Raw genomic sequence first — 26,970 nt, 5'->3', positions numbered from 1 at the left:
GAAGAGAGGAAGGGAGGAAGGAAGGAAGGGAGGAAGGAAGGGAGGGAGGAAGGAAAGAAGGAAGGAAGAAGAAAAGAAAAAATGAAAAATAGAGAGTCTACAGGAAAACAGGAACATTGCAGTACTGTGACTGGAGTTGTGAACTGGTCCAGTTATTTTAGAATTTGCAACTATGTTCAAAGCAATTAAACTTAATACCCTTTAACACAGCAATACCAGTATTAAGTCTATAACCTAAAGTGAGAAAAGAAAGATAGGAAAGTTTCTAGATATAACATATTTCTAATATCTTTATCTATCTATATCCTTATCTCTATCTCTATATCTAGCATATATATGTGTGTATGCACATATATACATATGTTATGGAGAGAGAGAGAGCTGCTAATTCCTCCTCAGAACTAGAAGATGAAAAGGAGTAGAAGATGCTTTCTGTGGTATTTGGATTTGAAGTAATTTACCTGTCAACTAATAAATAATCAATGATGTTCATGCTCTTGTTTCCATTTTTTCTACTGTAAGCTCTTTCTAACTTCTTATGGGAATATGTGTATACATATATATATATATATGTTCATTTATGAATATATATATATATATATGTATCCATTCATTCATTTACAAACTATTTCCCATTGTTGAAAGGTAGTTAGTATTCATATTCACTGAACATTGGGAATCATAGTAAATCATTGCATTGTTTAGGTTCTTGAATTTTTCAAATTTGTTTTATTTTATTACATTTATGTTATACTATAAAATATTCCCTTGGTGTTCCCCATTTCACTCTTTTTCAGCTCATACAGAACTTCTAAGACTTCTCTGAAATTGTCCCTGTCATTATTGCTTATGGCAAAATAGTATTCAATTTTATTAATAAACCACAATTCATTCATAATTCACTCCCCAAATGTTAAGAGAATTGATAGTATTGAAAATTATGCTGATTCAGTGACCCATTGTTCCTAACCCTACTTGCCAATCAGTGTTAGGAGAGGCTCTGTTGGATTTAACATGGTACCTCTACCTATTAAACATCATGTACCTGCTACCTTGGGGAGGAGCTGAGATGGAACAGTTTATCTTATTAGCTGACAAGGACCTAACCAAATCGTCTTTATCTCATTATGAAAGTTTTCGATAAAAGCTGGCTCTATCTTGAATCCCTTGCTGATCAAAGTTATTAGCCCATCAACGTGTTGCCACTTTGACATACTTTAAAGAACCTCTTTTAATGCTCTTTTATCTGAGTTTTCCCTCATGAATCAGTGTGAAAGTCCAAAGAAAGAATTTTCCTTTCATCAGATGGCAAGCCAGCTAGGAGTTCTTGAGGGCTTTCAACCCTAGCTATCACTGTGATTGGGTCTTCTCTACCCTGGTAAGTTGAAAATCAAACACTGTCTAATATCAGACTGGAGTGGAGCACTCTTAACCCCAACAACAGTTAGATGATGAAATGGTGCAAAATTTAGCTCCTTTATACTTGGTACAGATAAAGGAGAAATAGGTCCCCAAATCCAAATTTGTTTTTTTTTTTTGGGGGGGCGGTTGTGCATGAAGAAGGGAAAGCAGAAGAAAAGGTACATACATGGAAGAGGCAAATAAGTGAATGGCCTTACATGAATTTTCATTAAAATGCCAGTATTCATGAAGAGAGTAAACTCTCAGGTAGAAAAACTGAAATAGTTTGGGAAAATCATGCCTAAAATGTTATGTTCAGAATTGAGTGATGAGGCTTGATAGGGGCTAGGATAATTAGGGGGGAAAGAGAAAAAATTATGTATTTCAGTCAGATAAGAGATGAGACTGGTTAGATATTGTATTCAGTCAACTGTATATTCTAAATTTGATTTGAGATAGCCTTGGCAAACTTGAGATTTTCAGAGCTATTGAGAGAGGCTTTGGAATAGGAATTGCCCTCTTCATCATAATACAAAGACAAGAATACTCTTGAGAGTAAAAGATAGAGAGGAAGAGAATAAATAATGAGAAGGGAGATTAAAAAAAATTTTTGGAGGGCTTGAGAAAAGAGACGAAGTATTAGGTCCCATATGGGAACACCTACCCCACCCCCCTATCTTATTGCCCAGATCCTGTTGTGAATAATGAGAATAAATATTCACAATGAGAGGGGAAGGAAAGGTGACTGGGAATGAGAAAGGTCTTTAGAATTTTCAAGGCTTTAAAAAATTTTTTTAAAACAGTCTCCCTCTCCCTTTCTGACTGAAGCCAAGTTATTGAGGCCAACTAGAGAAAGGCAGATAAGAGATAGAAAAATTCAGTGTAGTAAGGATGAGTTCCATAGACAGATTGTGATGTGACTGGTAAAGGAAATTTCTAATCAGAATATGAAAAGAACAAGAAATATGTAGTTTTCAAGGGTTTTAAATTAAGTTTAAAAGAGAGGAGATAAAGTTTAAGGAAGGTAGGGAGAAGAGGAAATGAGTAGAAAGTTAAGAAAAGTTCTAGTCTGAATGGAAGGTTTTAGAGATTTGGAAAGAGAGAAGTGAGAAGGGTTTCAATCTGCTATAGTAAAAACTCTCATGAATTGCTAAAACTGAAGGAACTCCAGGCCAAAAGTAGATTTTTATACCAGCATGAGTTTAAACTTCAGAAGAAGAAAAAGGTAAGGAAATTGAGTGAACTTTTTTATAGGCCTGGTAAACTTTTAAAATTGCAACATCATGAGAGAAACAAACAGTCCTAAGCTGTGTTTAGTGAAACTTGCAATTTGAAGTAACATCTTGTAGGGCTGTAATTTAATATTATTCTAAGTTTTGATTGCAGGCATGATTGATTGCATCGTCAGGAGGACAACAATGCACCATTCAAGGGGTATGGCCTGTGCTACCTAGAGTGGCTGCACTCTGTACACTGCTACAGACAGAGATCTGTGTTGAGGGGACAATCTTGAGAAGGCCAAAGATAGGATCCTCTTGAGTTGGTTTCCCAATTGTGTTACTTCCTTTGAACAGGAATGTTTCCCACTTGGTTAATTCTGAGTCTCTCTATGTATTTTCAATAAGTTCCTTTAATCCTCTTTTTCTTAGTTTTGCTTCCTCAAAAAAAACAAATATCCCTTTTAAAAATAGAAATGACAGTGGAGACAACTGAAGAGAAACCTGGGAAGATTTGTATGCATTGACAAAATTTGAAGTAAGCAGTTTTGGTGGAACAGGTAATACTATAGTAACAACATAATCAAATAAAATATATTGAAAGACAACAACTCTGAAAAATGATCATCCATGATTCCAGACATCCAATGAAGATGAATGTTACTCACCTTCTCAGAAATGATGGCCTTAGAATGCAAACTGAGACCATTTTTTCTTTTTTGGCATGGCCAAAATGACTACAGTATTTGTCCCAATTATAGATAATATGATGCAGCTCATCCTCAAAGAACAAGGCAGGCTTTATATGATGCTCAGAGCATCCCTGTATGCATTCAGTTAATTATTAGTCATCAATTACAAACTATTAATAATTATCACTAAATGAGCTTCATTTCACTACTCAACATAAAATAAAGGACTTCCAGACCTTCCTGAAGAAAAAGCCAGAGCTCAATGGAAAATTTGATCTCCAAATAAAAGACTCAAGAGAGGAACAGAAAGGTAAGCAGGGAAAATACACACACACACACACACACACACACACACACACACACACACACAATTTGTTATTTAATAAGAGCAAACTGTTTACATTCCTATATGGGAAGTTGATACCTGTCAATATTGAGAATTGTATACTTATTGCAACATTCAAAAGGGATAAGCATAGTTAGAGGGTGTTGGTATAAATTAACTAAAGTGATAATAAAAAGCCTTATTAAGGGGTGCAAAGGGACTGTAATGGGAGGAGAGGAAAGGAGGAGGCAGAAAAGGATGATTTATGCCACACAAAGAGGCATAAAACATTATAGTAGAGGGAAAGAAGGGAGGGAAATGAATATTATGTGAGCTTCACTCTCATTGGTTTTGGTTCAAGGAGGGAATAACATAATCAGTTAAGTATAGGATTCTGTCATGAGGAGAAATAAAACATCATAGGAAAGAGGGAGGGAGAGGAGCACTGTATGAGATTTATTCTCATTGGTTTTGGTTCAAGGAAGAAATAACATGCCATATTAAGTATAAAAATCTATCATGCCCTACAGGCAATAGGAGGAGGAAGGGTTAACAAAAGGAGGGGTGCTTAGAAGAGAGGGAAGAAGTAGTAAGGGAGAAGAGTTGGAGAAGGGAGGGGGTTGACAGAGGAAGAATACTGAGGGAGGTGGTGGCCAAAAGGAAACCTCTTAAGAAGGGGAAGGGAGAAGAGTGAAATAAAAGCATAAACAGGGGAGGGAGTAGGATGGAGGGAAAGACACAAATAGTAATTGTAACTGTGAATATGAATGGGATCAACTTTCCCATAAAATGGAGTCAGAGAGAAGAATGGATTAAAAGCCATAATTCTACAATACTCTGTCTACAAGAAACACATTTAAAACAGGGGGATACACACAGGGTAAAGGTAAAAGGCTGGAGTAAAGCATATTATGCTTCAGCTAAAGTAAAAAAAAAGCAGGGTAGCAATCCTTACCTTAGATAAATCAAAGCAAAAATAGATCTAATTAAAAGAAACTATATTTTGCTAAAAGGCACCATTGAAAATGAAGCAATATCATTACTAAACATATGTGCACTGAGTGGTATAGAATCCAGATACCTAGAGGAGAAGTTAAGGGAAATAGAGGAAGAAACAGCAAAACTATACTAGTGGGGGACCTCAATCTCCTCCTCTCTGAACTTGATAAATCTAACCTCAAAATAAACAATAAAGAAGTTAAAGAGCTGAACAGAATTTTAGAGAAGAGAGATATAATAAACTTCTGGAGAAAACTGAATGGGGATAAAAAGGAATATACTTTTTTCTCAGCAGTATATGACACATACACAAAACCTGACCATGTACTAGGGCATAAGAACCTCACAATCCAATGCAGAAAGGCAGAAATATTAAATGTATCATTTTAGGATCATGATGCAATAAAAAATTATATGTAATAAAGGGCATGGAAAGATAGACTAAAAACTAACTGGAAACTAAATAATTTAATCTTAAAGAATGAGTGGGTCAAACACAAAATCATAAAAACAATCAGAAACTTCCTTCAAAAGAATGACAATAATGAGACAACATACCAAAATTGTGTGATGTAATGAAAGCAGTTCTTAAGGGAACCTTTATAAATCTGAATGCATATATGAATAAAATAGAAAAAAGAGAAATCAATAAATTGGGCATGCAGCTGAAAAAGGTAGAAAAAGAACAAATTGTAAATCCCCAATTAAAAACTAAATTACAAATACTGAAAACAAAAGGAGAGATTAATAAAACTGAAATTAAGGAAACTATTGGACTAATAAAACTAAGAGCTAGTTTTATGAAAAAATGATAAAATTGACAGACTTTTAGTAATTTTATAAAAAAAGAAAGAAAACCAAATTACCAGTATCAAAAATGAAAAGGGTGAATCTACTTTTGATGAAGAGGAAATTAAAACAATAATTAGGAATTATTTTGCCCAATTGTGTGCACATAAATTTGACAATCTTAGTGAAATGGATGAATATTTACAAAAATATGAGTCACCCAGATAAACTGAAGAGGAAGTAAAATATATAAATATTTTATATAAAAATATAAATATAAAATAAAAAAATAACCCCATCTCAGAAAAAAGAAGTTGAACAAGCCATCAATGAACTCCCCAGGAAAAATTTACAGGGCCAGATGGATTTACAAGTCAATTATATTACACATTTAAAGAACAATTTATTTCAATACTTTATAAACTATTTGGGAAAACTGAAGGAGTCCTACAAAATTCTTTTTATGGCACAAATATGGTTCTGATACCTAAATTGGGAAGAGCCAAAACAGAGAAATAAAATTCTAGAACAATTTCCTTCATGAATATAGACGCAAAAATTTTAAATAAAACATTAGTAAAAAGACTACAGCAACTTATCATGAGAATAATACATTTTCTTCAGGTAGGATTTATTCCAGGAATACAAGGATGGTTCAATATTAGGAAAACTAGTAGCATAATCAATCATATCACAATAAAACTAGTAGAAACCATATGATTATCTCAATAGATGCAGAAAAAGCTTTTGACAAAATACAGCCCTCATTCCTATTAAAAACACTAGAAAGTATAGGAATAAATGGATTTTTCCTTAAAATAAGTAGCATCTATCTAAAACTATCAGCAAGTATTATATGTAATGAGGACAAACTAGAAGCATTTTCAATAAGATCAGGAGTGAAACAAGAATGTCCACTATTACCCCTCTTACTCAACTTTGCATTAGTAATGTTATCTATAGAATAAGAGAAGAAAAATCAATTGAAGGAATTATATTAGGCAAAGAAGAGACTAAGCTATCACTCTTTGCATATGATATCATGATATACTTAGAAAATCCTAGAGAATCAAGTAAAAAAACTACTTGAGATAATAAATAAATTTAGCAAAGTTGCAGGATATAATAATAAACCCACATAAATCCTCAGCAATCCTATATCTTTCTAACAAAGTCCAACAGCAAGAAATAGAAAGAGAAATTACATCTAAATTTACTGTAGACATTACAAAATATTTGGGAATCTACTTGCCAAAACAAACCCAGGCCCTATCTGAACACAACTACAAAACACTTTTCATATGAATAAAGTCAGATCTAAATAATTGGAAAAACATCAGTTGCTCCTCAAAAGGTGGAGCAAATAAAGTAAAAATAAAAATTTTACCTTGATTAATTTATATATTTAGTGCCAAACCAATCAATCTACCAAAAATTATTTTATAAAGCTAGAAAAATAATAACAAAATTGATTTAGAAAAACACACATCCAAAATATCAATGGAACTGATGAAAAGAAATGCTAGGGAAGGTGGCCTAGACATACCAGATTTTAAAATGCATTATAAAGCAGCAATCATCAAAACTACTTGGTACTGGCTGAGGAAAAGAACAGCAGATCAGTGGAATTGACTATATACACAAGACTCAGCAGTCAATTACTATAGTAATCTATCATTTGATAAACCCAAAGGCACCAATTTTGGGGTCAGTAATGCAGTATTTGACAAAAAATGTTGGGAAAACTGGAAAATAGTATGGTAGAAACTGGGCATAGACCAATATCTTACACCATATACCAAAATAAAGTCTAAATGAGTGTACAATCTAGCTATAAAGGCTGATAATAAAAGCAATCTGGGAGAGTAAGGAATACCTTACCTTTCAGATTTATGGAGAGGGGAAAATTTCATTGACCAAACAAGAATCAGAGAGCATTATGAAAAGCAAAATGGATAATTTTGATTAAATTACATTACATTAAATTGAAAAGTTTCTGTACAAATAAAGCCAACGTAACCAAGATTAAGAGGGAAGTGGAAAATTGGGAAATTTTTACAACCAGTGTCTCTGATAGAGGCCTCATTTCTAAAATATACAGAAAATGGAGTCAAATCTATAAGATTACAAGTCATTCCCCAATTGATAAATGATCAAAGGATATGAACAGGCAATTTTCAAAGTAAGAAATGAAAGATATCTATAAGTACTAGAAAAAAATGCCCCTAAATAACTCTTGATAAGAGAAATGCAAATCAAAACAAATCTGAGGTCCCACATTTCACCAGTCAGATTGGCTAAAGTGACAAAACAGGAAAATGGTAAATGTTGGAGAGGATGTGGAAAAATTGGAACACAATGCATTGTTGGTGGGATTGTGAACTGATTCAACCTTTCTTGACAGCAATCTGTAACTATGCCCAAAGGGCTATAAATAAGTACATATCCTTTGATCCAGCAATACCACTTCTAGGACTGTATCTCAAGGAGATCATGCAGGTGGGAGGAGGACCCATATGTACAAAAATATTTATAGCAGCTTTTTTTGTGGTGGCAAAGAATTGGATATCAAGAGGATGCCCATCAACTGGGGAATGGCTGAACAAGTTGTTGTATATGAATGTAATGGAATACTATTGTGCTATAAGAAATGAGAAGCAGACAGACTTCATAATAACCTGGAGAGGCTTATATAAACTGATACTGAGTGAGGAGAGCAGAACCAGGAGAACTTTGTACACAATTACAGACATGTCATATCTGTGACAACTAACTTTGATAGGCTAGACTCCTCTCAGCAATGCAAGGTTATAAAACAACTCCAAAGGACTCATGATGAAAAGGGATACCCACATCCAGAGAAAAGAACTACAGAGTTTGAATGCAGAATGAAACAAACTACTTGCTCTCTCTCTCTTGTGTTTTCTTTTGTATCATTCCTTCTTTCTCGTTTACCCCATTTGTTATAACTATTCTTTACAACTTGACTAATGTTTAATCCAAAGGTTAAACATTAAATGCAAAGGTATTTGTAGAACCCATGTCAGATTGCATGCCACCATGGCAGGGAGAGGGAAGGGGAGAATATTTGGAATTCCAGAGATTGTGGCTCTGAATCATAAACTAAAAGCAAATAAATAACTTTTAAAAGTAAAGAAGGCTATTCTTAGCCTTGTTGATTAGCCTTCTGGAACCAAGTACAGAATATCTATGTATTCTCCATACTTGGTCGTGACCCCTCCATTGCAGACTCTCCCAAAATCAGTATCCTCACCTTTTCCACCTCGGGGTGATAATATCCCAGGTGTTCAATGAATGATCTAGACCCCCATTACATGGTGGTTTTTGTTTATCTCCTCTGCCCCACTGAGGCAGAGGATAGGTGGAAGATAGATTAAATAAAAACATATTTAAAGGAAAAAAAATTATTGTCTTACTGTATTTTTCTACAGTGTCTAACCTGAAATAGCAGTAACTGATAGTATGTATGGCACTTTCTTGTTTTAGCATTTTTTTTCATCTAACCTAGAAAAGAGACTGAGTGGTCATCAGAATTGAGAGCTCCAAGATAAAGAAGGCCCAGAAATTTTGAACTATGAGGAGAACTAGCATGTCCCTTCCAGCAGGAAAACAAAAGAATAAAAAAAAACATATTTTCCATCAGTTCCCACTACTGTTGTGGGTTACAAATGATTGTTACTTATTCAGACTAGAAAATGAACGCTGGTTATGAGTTCCAAAGAGCTTTTCAAACCGTGCCTGCCCACTTCTTCCAACCTACAATTCCCTAGGTGAAACCATAAAATAAAACATGGAATGATTAGCTATTCCCCTTCATCACTGATGATGGAGTCCAAAAATCTGAATGCAAGTCCTCTCTAATCTACATGACTAGGAACCTAATGTATATGAGGTTTGGATAGTATATAGATATTAAAAAAATATTATATGGCCAAATGTCCACATGGAAAGACTGGTCTTTGGCTTCCCTCTGAGTCAATCTGTGTTCAACACAACACTACTTATTATTTTCTATCTTAAATCCATTTTCTTCTTCACACATTTACTCTAAAAGAGTCACCTCCTTTCTGAATACTGCATGTTGAGATGACTGTATGGCAACTGTAGTTTTATGGGAATTTCTGCCTTTGTAAGTCACAAAACAATTTATTTCAAAATTCTGGGTATTACTGAAGATAAAAATTTTATGCTATTAAGACTAAATTACTTTCCAGAGCCTTGCTTAATCTCCCATTTCACTCTATATAGTGCACATATGAAGTCCAAGCATATCTTCTCCCTATTTGTACAAGTATAATTAACTCTAGAGGCAATATGAAGAGAGGCAGCATGGAAAGGGGAACAGCATTGGAGAAAAGAAGACATGTTTTCTAGCTATGACTGTATGACCATAAGTGGGTCACTTCAGATTACCCCATGAAACTGTAATATTACAAATCACAGATGAATCATCAAGTCAAATTGGTAGAATGCATTTGCATGCTGGTAATTGATGAAATTTCAGGTATGGACATTTTTCAAACTCATTAAAAAAACCAAACCTCTGACTATTATAAAAGGACATGTTTATCTTCAGTACAGAATGGAAAACAACTCTGTATATCATTCATCTATCCATTTATTTGAGTGGTTTCTCTTGATAAACAATGTGAACACAGATCCAGGGAAAAGCAGAATTGTGCTCTTATCTATTTCCTTTTATTTTATTTAAATAATCAGAAATTGATTCACTGAATTTTTGACCTCTTAGCCAACTTGTGTGGTCCTGTAGATCTACATTTGGATGATATATTTATCATTCATCATTTTTCTTATAGCATTCACCTACATCCTCTTCATTGGTATATGTGCCCTTTCCCTGATTTTCATTGAGTCTGGTAGTTTTAACTAATATGTAAATGGAGGATTGGCCAATGGCAATCCAGTCCTTAGATCACACAAAATTCTCTGCCTTCTCACATATAGTCATTTAACAAGCATTTAAGGGGCCATAGTTAGGCTCTTGCCACACATATGTGATGGAGGTGCCTTTTTCTCTCCCCAGTACAGAAGATGGCATAGGTACCCTTTTTCCTGTCTGCTTATGACATGGGGATGGAAAGATATTTAATTGACTGCCAAGCAGGAATTGAGTATGCATACAAAAAGCAAGCAGAAGGAGTTTTATTCTCTCTTCTTGGAAGTTTTCAAGTGAGGAGGAAGAAATCCTGCAGGAAGCCAGGTGGGCTCCCCCCCTCCAGTAGCCTTGTGGCTATGAATATATGGTGCTACATTTTCGTCCATCTCTATTGTGCTTACTTGTTTTTTCTCCATAGTCTTAGATGAATGAATTTCAGAGACTAAACAGACTAGATTCAAACCTTGTCAACCCCGAAATATCAGAAGAGTGACCACAGGCCCAGCAGCTAGAGACAATAGCAGAATTTATCAACATTCTAACATCAAGGCCCAGTGAGGCACCAGTACTGAGGAGTGACCCACTTGACTCAGTTTTGACCCAGCAGATTGACCAGGCAACAGAGACGTCATGTTCTGAAAGCAAGTGACTGATTCATCCAGTGCTTATGCCAGAAATCACCTTTGTGAAAGGATGTTTGTAGTAATTACTTTAAGTTGAATCCTACTCTATCCAGGGACTGAGCAGAGTAGGAAAGTGTGCTTCTAGTTAATGATTTTTTTTTTTACTTCTGTTCTTGCTATAGTTTCTCAGTAAATGTCTCTATGGCTTGATGTTAATTGGTTATCCCCATGACTTAATGTTAGTTGGTGATCAGTGACAATGAAAAGATATCAACTTATCAAAATGGCAAAAATCATTGGCAATCCATAAGGGGATGGGTTAATCAACTGGTACTTCACAAGTCACAGTACTAGAAAAAGCAGTTCCTGCCCTTCAAGGCCCCCTTGAGCCCTGAGGGTAAATGTAGATGGTTGGGGCTTGGGAATAGTGAGCTCAGAGCCTATATATGTTGCATATATAAAATGCTTTCTTTAGTATCCTAACAGAATCACAAAAGGATACAGCAAACAAGATTATGCAATATCCCCTTGTACCAGGAAAATAACATATACTCCAGACTTATCTCATTTAATATAGAAATTGTTGACTTCTCCTTAAGTTAAGCAATGTCAAATAGTTTTAAAGTGGAATTTTAAAAATATAACCTTGATTAATAATTCAAAAAGACAGAAGGAATTCATAAATATCACTACATGGGGAAAAAGGTGAAAATGCAGAGCTTTCTTTCTTAAATATAAGTGTTGAACAACAGTTCCTAATAGTATACTCTGAATTCTGCAATCTATAAAGTGAGTGCAGTACTACATAGCAGTTGTGTTCGCTCTGGAATAGCCTTACATTTTTCCAGCCAGAATCTTTGGGCCATTCACAATATTTAATTGCAAAACAAAAAATAACACAAAACAAAAACAAAAACCTATTTAAAAAAATAAACTAATGAAAATAAAATCAAACACTGAATTGAAATCCTATATCTATACAGGCAACAATTTAAAAAATAATAATCATTTCATTCCAGGAAACTAATAAAGAAGTATGGCAATTCTGATAACTATCATTTGCTCATTTTCCCTTTTGTTGAATCTCCCCTCACCTGGAAGATGGAACTGGTTATTTCAAGAATTTGAGAAAGTCACTGTGAAGAACAGGGATGGGGATAGGGACTAGACCTGTGATTTCATTGGTATACAGAACTCTGGGCGAGAAAATTCCTTCTGACAGTGGAGGTTAGCATCTTCTCTAAAACTTAAAGTCCTAAAAGAAACAGAGGTCATTAAGTGGTTGTTACTTTCCCATGGTCACACACCCTGTAAATGTCAGAAATGAGACAATCTCTAGATTGTCCAAGCATAGATCTCTCTGCATTATACTACTCTAACACTTTTAATGATAACAATTGCAAATGTACAATTCTGTTATTTATATTTTAATGATGTCAATGTGGACTAGTAAATAAAGGGCTGGGTCCTGGGTTCAAGAAGATTTCATTAACAGAAGAGATGTGTTGCTATGGCTAAGGCATTTGATATCTCAGTGCCCCATACAACCCTCTGTGATTAGAAATTGTGCACAAGTAACACACATCTGCAACAAAGGAAGTGGTTTTCAAGTGGGGAGTTCTCTACCCTGATGAATTCACAGGCCTGGACACAAACAAATACACAGATAAATCATCTCAGCACATTGTATCTGCCCAAGACTTTGTTCACTTTCAGCAGGACCTGTTTTGCCTTTCCTGCTTTGCATGTTTTGACAATTCTATATTAATTTTAGCTGTAAAGTTCATTTTACATTAAAAAATGTGTTTTCGATGTTTTTTGCAAATTGAATGTACTCTTTAAATGATCATTGGCTCCCAGAATTCATTAAAGCAAACAAACAGTGGCAATATCTTAAAAAGCAATGCCAGAGAAACAATCTAATTTGTGCTTTGTAAATGTAGAAGCAGCCTCAGAAATTTCACTATCCCAGAACTTTTATTTTTATTTTTTGCCAGAGGTGGAGAGAGATAAAAATATATGTTTTTAATATAGCCCTTTTCCTGAGATTCTAACAATTACCTTGGTGGAATAAAGTGCAATGGTGTATGGTGCTTACAGATGATTACATTAACACTACCCGGGGAAAACAGCCACAATGAGTCAAAGATGTTTCTGACTTTCTCTCTTGAGAGACTATCGAGATCTGTTTATATGAGATACTGAAACCAATAATATCAGAAGTTAAAATGTGCAGAAAATTTCAGACAATTTTTCAATCATCTGGGCTTTGTGCTCTTTCTTTTTAAAAGTCTCTGCAAAATACAGACCAATGTCAAAAAAAGAACACCACTTCCTGTATGAACTTGTACGGTAATTTGTATTCCTCTCATAAGGTCAAAAACAACTTGAAAGTATGCTCAAAATTAATTCCATTTTTAATAAAATAGTGTTTTAAGGAGAAATGACAATTTCACAAAATTCAATTTTCTGAATGGCAAAGATGGCAAACTGAGATTTGCCCCAGAGGGCAAAATTTAGGGGGTATTGACAGCAATTGTACCCACTGATAAGCAGCACCTAGTTAATGAGAATAATTGGTTAAAATGCAAAGCAACCATTTGGTATTTTCCTCTCTACTATGGACTAGTCTGGCATTGAGCTAAGCACATCAGTGCACTGAGATGGCACAATGGAAAGTGCATTGGATTTGTAGTGAATCAGAGCGCCAGTTTCAGCTCTTCCACTTACAATGTGTGTGATCTTGGACAAGACCCCCCAATTCAGTGAGATCTTGGTTTCCTTATATGTAAACTGAAGGGTTTGGGCTCTGTTTCAGTTCTAAATCTAAGATTCTATGATCCTAATCCTACTTCCCACCAGATGCTTCCCTGCATCAGACTTTCTGTCTCCACATAATAGGGTAATATTAAGACTCTCCCTCTACAGTGTCTGTGTCCTAAAATCTGTCCCTACAGTCTTCCCCTTCCTCTGCTAGATGCTTGTCCCAGCAGTCTGAACTATTAATTATGGCTCTGTAGGACAGAGTTGTCAAAAACACAAGGAACATTCCAAGTGTGGCCTGAACCAGATTAAAATATACTTAGTAAATATTTAACAAAATAAAAATACAAAACAACATAGATATTACATTTTGAGATGAAGCCAGTGTGTGATCCAGTGACTTTTTTAAATTGTTTGACTCAACTGTTGTAGTGAAGAACTCCTTCAACACAAAAGGAAATTCATCTATGACTTAGTAGATAAGGCCTAGGCACTAGTCTGAGGCACGTAGAGTTCACTTACGTTGCCAAAGATTACACTATTAGAAAATATCAGAGACAAGTTTTGAAACTAGATCTTTCTTACTTTGAGTCCAGCATGCCATTTATTAAATATCACTATCTCTATGCTTTTAATATAATCTTAAAATTGATTTTTTATTAATAAAGAGAAAGATGCAGAAATGTTTTGTTTTTTTGCATTATTAAATAGATTATTTTTGTCAGTAACATTCTTAGGATATAGCATTAATATGCATTTTTCCTAAAAATGTTTTTATAAATGATTTTTAATCCCCAACCATTAGTTACATATGCATACACATATATAGATATACATATATGTATACCTGCATGCATATATGTATAAGTATATATAAACATATATACATGCACATACACACTCATACTTTGTGGTTCAGTGGATAGAGTGCTGAACCTGGATTCAGGAAGACCTGGGTTAAAATTTAACCTGAGAAATTTACTCTGTATGACCATGGGCCAGTCACTTAATCTTTGTCTGTCTCAGTTCCCTTAGCTTGTAAAATGGAAATGATAACATTACCTACATCATAGGGTTATTGTGAGGATAAAATAATATATTTGCAAAGCACATTGAATGGTACTTGGCACACAGTAGATACTATATAAGTATAAGTGCTTATTCCCTTCACCTTCCTCATGTATCCTTAATTTGGAAGGATTATATGGACTGCAGTGTCACTCACCTGCTCAGTAAAATTTCAATGGCTCTCATTTAGGTTCAAATACAAACTGACAACCTGGTCACAACCTACCTTTTCTGACTTATGACCTTTCTCTCTCCTGCAAACTTCATTCCATTTCTCGTCTCTGTACCTCTGCACATTGTGCCTCCTGTCCTGAATTGTATTCCTTCCTCTGTCCTTCAAAGTTCAGCTGGAGTACTTATGAGTTCATTCTTGTGAACTACTTGTGTCACCCATTCCACCACAAAGGACTGTGTAGCTAACATTCTATATACTTACATGTGTACATGTTTTTCCCCCCAATGGAATGTCAGCACTTTGAAGGAAAGGTCTTAGCATTGTGCCTAACACATAGCAGAATTTTTTACATTTCACTATAACTGAGTTAAATACAGAACAAGAGCTGATCAGACTATCAAGTTCCTGAGGGTTTAAAATATTTTAGGATCAGAGATTGCAGGGTAGAAGTGTCTATACATTTAATTTAGTCCAAATCCTTTATTTATAGATTAGAAAACTGAAGTCGAGAGGTCGAATAATTGCTCCAAATCACATTATTTTAAGCAGAAGAATTTGTATTTAAACCCAAGTTTTCTGACTCCAAACCCAATGCTTTTTCCCACTATACCACACTATCTTAGATCATTTTGCCAGAGGTAGTCATATTATGATTTTTCTTTCCTCATAAAAATCCTGTGCTATAGGCAGCACAAGTATTAGCATAATTTTCTAAGTGAAAAAAATGGATGCTCGGTATAATTTGGTGCCATGTCCAAGGTCAAAGAGATATTCAATACAAGGTCAGGGGTCAAATTTGTGTAATTCTGACTCAAAATCCAGTCAAGTCAAACCAAGTCTACAAGTGTTCATTAAGGACCTGCTCTGTGCCAGGCACTATGCCACATGCTGAGGTTACAAAGAAAGGCAATAACTCCCTGCCCCAAGGAGCTCACAGTCTAATGGGAGAGACAATACACAATCATGTCCATTCTGTATCCATCAATACAAAGTTTTTCGGGACAGGGAAGGTTTCTTTTTTGTCATTTTATCCCTGGCACTAAGCATAGTGTTTAGTGCATTGTTGTTCAGTCAATTCAGTTGTGTCCGACTCTTTGTGATTTCATGTACGATAATGCCCATGGGGTCTTCTTAGCAAGGATACTGGAGTGACTTGCCATTTCCTTTTCAAGTAGATCAAGTCAAACTGAGGTTAACTGACTTGCACAAAGCCACAGAGATTGTGTATAAGGCCTTATATCTAAGCTCTTCCTGAGTTGGGAGCAGCTAGGTGGCACAGTAAATAGTGTGCCAGGCTAGGAGTCAAGAAGACCAGAGTTCAAATTCGACCTCAGACACTTACTAGCTATGTGATTCTGGACAAATCACTTAACCCTGTTTGCCTCAGTTTCCTTATCTGCAAAAAATGAACTGGAGAAGGAAATGCTAAAAACCACTCCAGTATCTAAGAAAACCCCAAATAGGGTCACAAGGTATCAGACATGACTGAAATGAGTGAAATGGCTGAACAACAACTTCTTGACTCCAGGCCCAGCATTCTATTTATTAAGCCATCTAGCAAAATAGAAGTTACATGAATTGCTTAAGATACCAAGATATTTTTTCTGAGCTAGAAAATATTGGAGACCTGATTTGAACTCTGGTCTTCCTGGCTCCAGTCCTGGTGCTCTATCCATGGAGCCATCCCTCTAGATGCCCATAGTTGTCTAGCACATAGGTGGTACTAAAAAATACTTTATAAATCAATTGCTTGATTAGTATATAAATGCTTCTGGAAGTTTCAGACTTTGACAATTAAAGTTGTGTCAAATTGATTCCTGAGTCGTCTCAGGAAATAGTTAAGTTTTCCCTCACTGATGGTCTTCAAGCAAAGGTCATTTGACTTTTTGTGATGATTTTAACAAGAGGATTCTTTTTCAGGATAGGTTGGGCTAGGTAGACAATGACGTCCCTTCCAACCATGAAATCCTAGTATATTATAGTCTTTTTCATACATTACTTAGTTTTGAAAAATATATAGCAAAACATGCCTCAGACCAAAGAAATTACTGAAAGTTGAGTAGACAAATTATGCCAAGGAATAATGTAAAGGAAAATAAAATTATTAGTCATATTGTATGTGTCCTAGATGAGCAAAACCCTCAGTAATACTTAACAGAATGTTTTTCTTCATCCTCTGGACTGTGCAACTTTCTTTTCTATTAACTGGTAGATCCTTGTCTATCTCCACCTAGAACAAAAAGAAAAAACAAAGTTTATTTTCAAGCTCCCCAATTGCTCAATGAAAATCGATATAAGAAGTATTATAGTATCTAGCAAACTTCATATGCTATTGATTGGTGGTGCAATTGGATGAGCACAGTGATATAGACTGTTTAATAACATAAGAAAAAAGATTTAGAATGGTAGGAGAGAAATCCTGCAAGATGTATTTTCAAGCTATTATTTACTAATGCTTATTCCTAAACTTCAATCATAACTGTAACCTTTAATGTGCTTTATAGATCACATTAAAACAACTGTTTTTTTTTAATGATACCATTTGATCATCCCAATAATACTATGAGGGAATATTATTAGTAGTTTTATTATTACTATTTTATTGGTGATAGGGCTACATACCTCAGAAAGGTCCTACTCTAATACATCATCATCATCATCATCATCATCATCATCATCACCAGCATGTATATAGCACTTTAAGGTTTGCAGAGTGCTTATAAATATTAAGTCATTTGACTGTCACAAAAAACCTGGAAGGTAGCTACTATTATCATTCCAAATCTACAGCTAAGGATAGGAACTCAGATAGCAATTAAAGGAACTTGCCCATGGTCACACACAGCTAATGTCTGAAGAAGGATTTGAACTCCTGATTTCATGCCCAGTGCTCTATCCATTGCATCACCTAGCTGCTACGTGGCAGAGTGGAAGTGACTCAAGGTCATCCAAAGCTATCTCAGTGGAACACAACCTCTTTTGACAGGGCTTCAGGGATAATAACATCATCTACCAATTGACTCTTTCTGAGAACTAGCCTCTTCCTCCCTTCTCAACAGTTTGCTTCATGGCATCCATGCTAATGAGGGAAATTATTTTTTTCTATTCTATCATCATCATCATCATTATTACAAATTATTAAATTAGGATTAAGGCTTTTTCATCTTTATTTCTTCATTCAGGGACCAGCCCCTCTAGGTCAATCAGCTAGTCTCCGAAGGACAACATTGCTGGAAGAGATTGCCCTAATCCTAAGGAACATGCTGCATAGACCTTACTTCTGTTTGAAGTATAAGCACAATTTTATCTAGGTGAATTACAACCCTAAAACTTCAACCCTATGCCTTTGTACCCCTCCACTAGAGTTTAGGGTGCCACAACTCATGAAGGAGAAACCCAGCCAGAGTGGTCTGGGTAGAGATGGATTCCTTTATCCAAATTGCTAGAGGCTGCTGAGTCTCATTATAAAGGCATGTCCTCAGCAGGAGAAGCTGAAGACTTTTAGCCTACCTCCTCATTTAAATGTCCACCAATCAGGATTGATTTCTCCAGTCAGGGGTATTCCCTTTCATAAATAAATGTATACATATATATGACATTCAGTGTCTTCATTAAGAATCTTTGGTTACCAAGAGAAACTGGCTATTAATTTGTTGATTATCAGCAAGCCTAATTAATAAATTGATTACTAATTACCCAAAAACTTTGTCTCTTGGACTTTTCATTCATTTCACTGAGCAAGGAGAAAGAATAACAAGAAGGAAAAATGACAGCCAAAAAGATAGTATTACAGGGCGTGTGGTTAAGCATGGCAAAGTTTATCATCAATAGGCTTGGTGCTGTATTTGTTGGCTACGATAATACTCAAAACAAAACAAAATATCAAATGACTCCCAGAACTGGCTGAACCCCTCCCAATATGTAGTGAGATAACAGATAAGGAGAAGGGGGCAGAAGACTGTAAAAATCACCATTTTTAGACCATCTTTGAAGGTCGACTCAGCTATTAGTTTTCTTAATGTGGGATCCTTGTTCTTTGACTAACAAGCTGAAATATTCCTAGAAAAAGTGAATTATACTAATCTTGACATTTTCACTATAAATGGAAGCAGAAGACAGAAGCAAATTTAGTTCAACGGAAAAATATTTCCCAAGTTCTTCATAAAAAACAAACAAAAAACCTTCAAATAGGTAGTTTTATTGTATATCAAAAGGCCACAGGAAACAGCATATCACGATACATTTGGCAATATCATAATACATTGTGCTCATGATAAGATTTTGCAAAACAATTTTGATAATGTAATCAAAGCACTTTACAAAGAGAATAATCAATCACTTCAGAAGGCCCATGGAAGGCATAAACCTCCTTCTCCCTATACAGCCTCAGTTTCTGGGGAGGAGAAGGCAATTAGGTTCATAATTTACCTCTGTTCCCAGAAACCACCACCCCAGCTCCAAATCCAAACCTCCCTGGGGTTTCAGTCCCAGGAACTCTGAATTCTCAGGGCTTTCATACCAAGCTAGTGACTGCATCACCCTGGCTTGTGACACTGGCTCCAAAGTTGCCAAGGTTTTAACTATTTCTTCCAGTCGGGGATCACCTCCAGCGCCTGGAACTAATGACAAACAAGATAGAACAGGAATAAAAAGTCCCAGGCCCATTTCTCAGGACTAGGGTAAAAGAGGGGGAGCAGGGAAAGCTCTTCTTTTCTCACCAGTTCTGGTCATGACATTTATACAGGGGACAGGAGAAAGAATGATGAAAACAAGTGCAGCCAAAAAAGATGGTGGAAAAGAGACCAAGAGGTTCAATCTCACCAGTTTTAAGCCACAGGCAGACAATTAAAAGAAGCTACCCCACACAGGTGATAGGGGACACAGTAGGCTCCATGCTAGCCAAACTGAACTTGTAAAGAACAGACCACGGTTAAAATAAAAATTACTATATATAGAAAAATTAATATAGATAGATATTTGCAGTTGATGAAAAGCAAGTAAAATTCCAACAAAAGCTTAATAACACCCCCTAAATTTACTCAGTGACTGTGATGCAAATGTGGACTTGTCAGGATCTCAAAAATATTAGAAGTTATCATTCATGAGTAAAAAATGAGAGGTACCAAAAGACTGTAGACTATACATTCCATTATATCATGTCTCAGCCTATCCCATTCTATTCAAACAAATGTATTAAATATTAAATAACTCCTGGTGCTGAAGATATAAAGACAGAGTTCTCAAGAAGCTTACATGCTTAGTTGTGGGGAAGGTGGGGGAGGGGGAAGGAAATAGTATATACATAACTAAATCAAAACAAAATATGGAAGATAGGAACCAGATCTGTGATTTCATTATTAGACAATTCTCAGGTGAGGAAACTAATACCAGGGGTAGGGAACCTGAGGCCTCAAGACCACATATAACCCTCTAAGTCCTCAAGCATGACTTTTTGACTGAATCCACACTTCACAAAACAAATTCAAAGCACTGTGCTTGAGGACCTCAAGGGTCAAATGTGACCTTGAGGCCCTATAACAATGTAGATGGAGACCATCTCTGTGACTTAAGAGTCTGAGAATAGACTAGAGTACTAATAGATTGTTTGAACAGTGTTACACAGCCAGTATACACACTATGAATCAAATAAAATACAATGGAGTTTCTTTTGTGGGGAGAGTGGTTAAAATAATTTAGGGGGCCTCTTTCAAAATGAAGCAGTTGGGCTAAGCCTTAAAGAGAGCTCAGTGTTTCCAGACAAGTAACCCCTGCTCCTAAGGAAACTGAAGGTAATAGAACCCTTGAACTTTGGAGATATGACCTACAGAAGAGCTAAAGCTGGGTGAGAGATGGAGAGGGAGAAGGAGAAAGTTTTTCAAAAGTTAAAAGTAGAAAAGGATAGCATTTTAGACATGGAGGTTATTTGTGCAAAGGTACACAGGCATGGGATGCAATGTCATTTAAAACTGCATAGCTAAGCTAGGGAAAGTGTTAGTCGGTAACACCAGTTCACAGTATACCACATACTCCATACTCCCATATCAGCTCCTTGAAAACAAGGACTTTTTTTTTTTAATCTCCAGCATCTATCACAGTGCCTAGTACATAGTAGGCAAATAGCTGGTGTATTAGATTAACTATTAACTTAGATTCAGGAAGACCTAGGTTTGAATCCTACTTTAGTCACTGATTAGCTGGGTAACACTGAGTAAGTCACCCCCTCAGCACCAATTTCCTTATCTGTAAATAGGAATTATATTAAAGGTTATTGTCATATGGTTGTTTTGAGGATTAAATGAGATAATAGATGTAAAGCACTATATTTATAAATGTTAAAACCCTATACAAAAGTTGTGTTTGTACCTATCCCTCCCTCCCTCTCTTTCTACATATATAATTATTATAATAACTATATAATATATTATATAATATAATTATATATAATCTATATATATAATTATATGTATAATTATAAAATATACATTTAAGTGTGTGTATATATACACACACACACACACACACACACACACACACACACACTTAAATGGTCAACTACAGATCCAAACACAAGGACACAAATTTTACATCATAGGTATCATGAATGGGATGGAATTTAATCCTCCAGCAGCATCTATCTGCCCTCATTGAATTTGTCACTATACATGGATGAACCTTATTCTATAAGGGAAAAAAAATAGCTTTTATCGTTTAATTGACATTTGTGATGTTTTAAAGAGGTTTGAAATAGAAGTGCTAAAGAGCTGGAAAAAGGCAAAGAGGTATCTATCAGTTTTCAAAACAGAGTGGGCTCTATATTATTGGTCAATCAGTTTAACTTTTATTTGGGGGAGGGAGTGAACTATAGATCACATTTTAAGGGGTTATTTGTGAGCATTTAGAATGGGAAGTAAAAATCACTAAATTTTACCTTGATATTATCCATAAACAGTAATGCCAGAATAATCTCTATTCTTTATTTGGATAGGGTAATTGAATTCATAGATCATGGCAACATTTTAGCCATGATATGCTTAGATTTCAGGAAAGCATTCAACAAATTTGTCATGCCATCTTGTTAGACTGGATGGAGATCTGTGAAGTTATACATATCCAGAACTAATTGAATTACCAAACCAGGAGAGGAGGCATCAATAGATCAATGTCAAATAGAAGAGACATCTCAAGCAAAGTACAAGACATCTGTATTTGGACATAAGTGTTTTAACCTTTTTTACCAATTATTCTGGTACAAGTATAAAAAGACTTGAGATTTTTCGAATTCAAGAAGTAAGGAGAATGACTAATATGTTGGGTTACAGAATCAGTGTACGAAAAGGCTGGAATGATAGTCAAATGGTGTGAGATTTAAATGAATGTGACTAATTTGTTTTACTCAACTATATATCTTGTAAGGAAGGATGGGGGGAGGGGAAGTGTCTGTTTATTGGGAAAGGACAGTTATTTGAAAAAGAAAAGGAAAGAGCCTCAAATAAATATTCTAAGAAAAAAATACATTTGATAGGGATAAATGCTATATTCTATCATCAGGTTAAAAAAAGGTCAACCTCTGAAGTATAAGATATGTAAACAACAGTTCTTGTGGGGGGAACAAAAAAAAAATCTAGAGCTTTTTAGTGGATAGTGCCAGTGGTTTGATATTGAGAGAAGTGATTATTAAAAACCAATGATTTGGGGAGATACAGAATTTCCCCCTTTTTTAAGTCCTCATTTTCTTTTTTTTCATCAATTAATTTTTAGTTTTTAGCTTTCACTTTTATAAGATTTTGAGTTCTAAATTTTTCCCCTTCCTTTCATCTCCTCTCAAAAAGATGGCATGTAATCTGATATAGGCTAAACATATACAGTCATATTAAACACATTTCCACATTAATCATGTTGTGAAAGAATCAGAACAAAAAGGAAAGACCATGATGAAGAAAAAAAAAGAGAGAAAGAAAATTGTATGCTTTTATCTGAATTCAGATTCCATAATTCTTTCTTTGGATGTGGATAGAATTTTCCATCATAAATCTTTTGGAGTTATCTTAGATAACTGTATTTTTGAGAAGAAGCAAATTTATTAAAGTTGGTAATAGCACAATGTTGCTGTTGCTGTATACAATGTTTTCCTGGTTCTACTCACTTCACTCAGTACCAGTTCATGTAAGTCTTTCCAGGTTTTTCTGAAATCTGCTTGCTCATCATTTCTTCTGAAATAACAGTATTCCATCACATTCATACACAACAACTTGTTCAGCCATTCTCGGATTGATGGACATTGCTTCAATTTCTAATTCTTTACCACCACAAGAAGAGCTATAAAGTCCTCATTTTCAAAGTTCATTCTTTGAAGTTTGAATTTTCACCCCAATGTGGTTAGATCCTACCCAACCTTACAAAGAATCTAGGTGAATTCCTGCCCATTGTGTTCTCTTTAGGTTTGGAATGGGGACAAATTCTTTGATCCCCAAATCTGGTGGTAATTTAGAAGTAAATGACATAATCAAAGTTCATTAGAGTAGGTCTAGCCCCTCATTATTTGTTAACCAATCAGAAGTGATTGCCACCCTCTGAAACACCAACTTTTGGTCTTTGGCTTTTGAGATTGTCATCGAATTCTTTTATTAATAAAATGCTAGTATTATTGATAAAATTTCTAATTACCTAGAAATTCTATCTCTTGAACTTTTATACATCACATTATGATTGCCAGTATAGCTAATGCTATACTATATTAAACTATTATACTAAACTATATTAAGAACATTATAGTATAGAGGTAGTCCTTGTCCTCTGCCACATCTGAAGTATCTGTTAAACTCAGGGTGCTACATTTTAGAAAGGACATTGATAAGAAGCTGCATTTCTATAAAAAGTGACAAGAGTGGTAAAAGGACTGGAGACCCTGTGCACAGAGGCTGGGCCTGAAGTCAGGAAGCCCTGAGTTCAAACTTTGTCTCAGACACTTATTAATTGGCTTTCACAAAAGTATATGTTCACAGCTTCATGGTAACTGGGTGAGAACTTTAGGCCTCTCCCCAGTATAGAGACCCAAAGCAGTTCATTCTCATCATTCAGAAACAGTCAAAAAGGGACAGAAGCTGAGTCTCTCCATAGGAGTCATTTACGTGCACCTTCAGTTTCAGTTCAGTAGCCCACTAAAAGATTTTCCTCCACTCAATAAGAAAGAAAATATCACAAAACACCATTATACATTTCTGGAGTAGGATACACCATGCCATTCCACAGGCTGAAAGAGCAGACCAGTCACATGTTACATATTTTATCTATATTTTACAGAGAGAAGATCATATTTAGAAGGGTTAAATACTTAACCAATGCTAGCATTCACTGATCCCAGGTTTTCAATTCAGAACATCTGACTCCAAGTCCAGGCCTACTCCCACTAAAACCCAAAGCAATCTAGTCCACAGGGGTTGCTTGTAGCTGTTACAGGAATGGGAATTTAAGATCTTCCCTGCCCCTAGGCCTTTTGATAGGCTTAAGTGCATCCTTCAGGAATGACCACATCTTGATGTTCTGTGATTGGGTCAAGAGGTTTGTGACATTCTCTGAGCCAGGAGAAGGACATATATGAGATTTTGTTTTGGGGCTCACTTTGAGAAGTGTTGTGTTATTTGACCAGAGGAAACTCTGGGCAGCTATCAAGCCCCCACCCCTGGCTTTGAAAACCCAGATGTTGGTGCTTCCCTCTCTGGTAACTGTGACTAGGTAAGGATGTAGTGGTCAGACAGCTGGAAGCCTGTCTGCTTGATCTGTTTCTCTGTCTTCTTGTAACTTCTGCTTGTAACCGCTGTATTCTCTGAAGTTCAGGTTGCTGACCTTTTGCCCTTGAACTAGATAAATGATAAATGTTTGATTAAAGCAAGATTGTTAACCCTTTTTGAGTTGTTTTCCTTTAGAAAAGCAGATCTAGGAACCTGTGTTGGCAGCCACCCTGGGTATGCTGGAGTGCTTGCTGTTACAGCAGCTATGCTTCCCCCCCCCCCCTTTTTTTTTTGCTATTTTTATTTAAAAAACACTGAAATCTAAAGACTGAAAAATGAAAGCCCACAGGCTTTATGAAGTAATTTTAACCCCTCTTACACCTGAGAGTAAGAGGCAATAACAAAAATTTCTGAATTGTTGTCTAGTCAGTAACATTTGCTTTATGTCTCATTTGGTACCTTTGGGTTTTTCCCTATAGAATTCTGGTTAGCAGTATAGACAAAATTAAAAAGCAGCAATATAGTTTAGACTAGAAATTTGAACCACACATACCTAACCAAAGTATTATAAGAAAGAATCTGGGAGTCTGCCAGGGGTGGGGGTACTTGAGTGTCTTTGAAATAGGATGTATTTAAAACGTAGACTGCCTTCACAAGCACTGCCAAAGGCACTGAGTGGAAACAAAAGAGATAGTAACCTTTTTCTTAAAGCCCTTCACGTTTCATCTTAAAGGAATCTTTCAATGATCATGTACAGTGAAAACTTAGCTGAAATGTTAAGTAGATAAAAGAGCATGAAAGTAAATCTCTAGCTTTCCACCAATGTATTTGCCTTCAAGCCAAAGGAGGATTTCTGCTACTCCCAACCTCAAGGCTTTCTTTTATCCATAATCTTGACATTCCGGCAATACTATGAACTGTGTGTATTAACATAATGGGTATGAGCTTTGTTGAAGCCCTAGCTACAGGGAGCAAGCAATTATAAATAGCATAAATAGTCATACCTTTATTTCAGTAACAGAATGCTGGCAGCTTTGCCTCTTCTCAGCCTACATCGTCAGAGTCTGTTTATAGGGTAGAGCTTTCTATTTTGCAATTTTATGTGGAGAAGCCTCTAAGGAAACCTGGGAGTAAGACAGGGTTTTGAAATGGTTGTCAAATTTGGGTTCAGATGCCACCTCTGGCATTTCTACTGATCCTATCATAAATCAGTCATTGAATCTCTCAGTTTTATTTTCTTCAGCTGTAAAATAAGAACTGACAATATGGGGAGTGGGTCTAATCCATAGGGTTGTCCTGGAGCTTAGGTAATATGAATCAATAAACATTTAAGAAATGCCTACTATGTGCCAGGAATTGTGCTACATGCTAAGGATTCAAAGACAAAACTGAACGAGTCTGAACCTCAAGGAACTTACATACTATAGAGGAAAACAATATGGCCATTTTGGACAAATGTACAAAATGATTACAAGGTAGTTTTGGAGGAGGAAACCAGTGGATTCAGGAAAGGCCTTGTATAGGAGATCAGATTTGAAATAAGCTTTGAAGGAAATTAGTGAGGGGCATTTGGAGGAAAGAATGCATTGCAGGGATGGGGAACAGCATATGTCAAGGTAAAGAGAGGGGCAATAGGGTGCCTCATGTGTGAGGAAGACAGTCAGTTTGTCTTGACTAAAAAATGTGTGCAACAATCTTTATAATAAGACTGGAAATGCAGTTTGGGGCCAGGCCAAAAAGAACTCTAAAATCCAAATAGAGAAGGCTCCATAAATATACAAAATTTCCAGCTCAGAACGAGGAGGAAATATAAAATCCATACAGCGAAGCATTCTCATTTTATAGTTGAAAAACAAAATTCTTACCTTCAAGGACCATACAGCCAAATAGGGGGAACATAATACCTATACATATGACACAAAATATGTTATAAAAGCAAAAGAGAGATCCAGACAAAATGTCAGAGAAAAAGTAGAAGAAGCAGACATTTTTATTTTATTATTATTTTTTTTTACTGGGGGTGGGAGGGAGGGGATAAAGGAAAAATTTTGTGAAGGAGTCAGTGGGCTGACACTTCAAAGAAGAGAAGGTAAAGAAATGTTATCGTCTGGAGATTATTGGATGTGATGTCAAAAGAGGTGCAAGTTCAAATTCTATCTTTAAAAATACCAGCTGTATGACCATGTGCTCTAATGCCTCTGAGCTTCAGGTTCTTCATCATGAAAATGGGCAGAAAATAATTTAAGTAAAATATTGTAAAACTTAAAGCAGT

This window comes from Petaurus breviceps, unplaced genomic scaffold, assembly GCF_028583685.1.
Source record: "Petaurus breviceps papuanus isolate PSGF00001 unplaced genomic scaffold, PetGlider_PUasm1.0 91133, whole genome shotgun sequence".
In the NCBI taxonomy this organism is placed as follows: domain Eukaryota; kingdom Metazoa; phylum Chordata; class Mammalia; order Diprotodontia; family Petauridae; genus Petaurus; species Petaurus breviceps.
Note: the sequence above shows the minus strand (reverse complement) of the source record.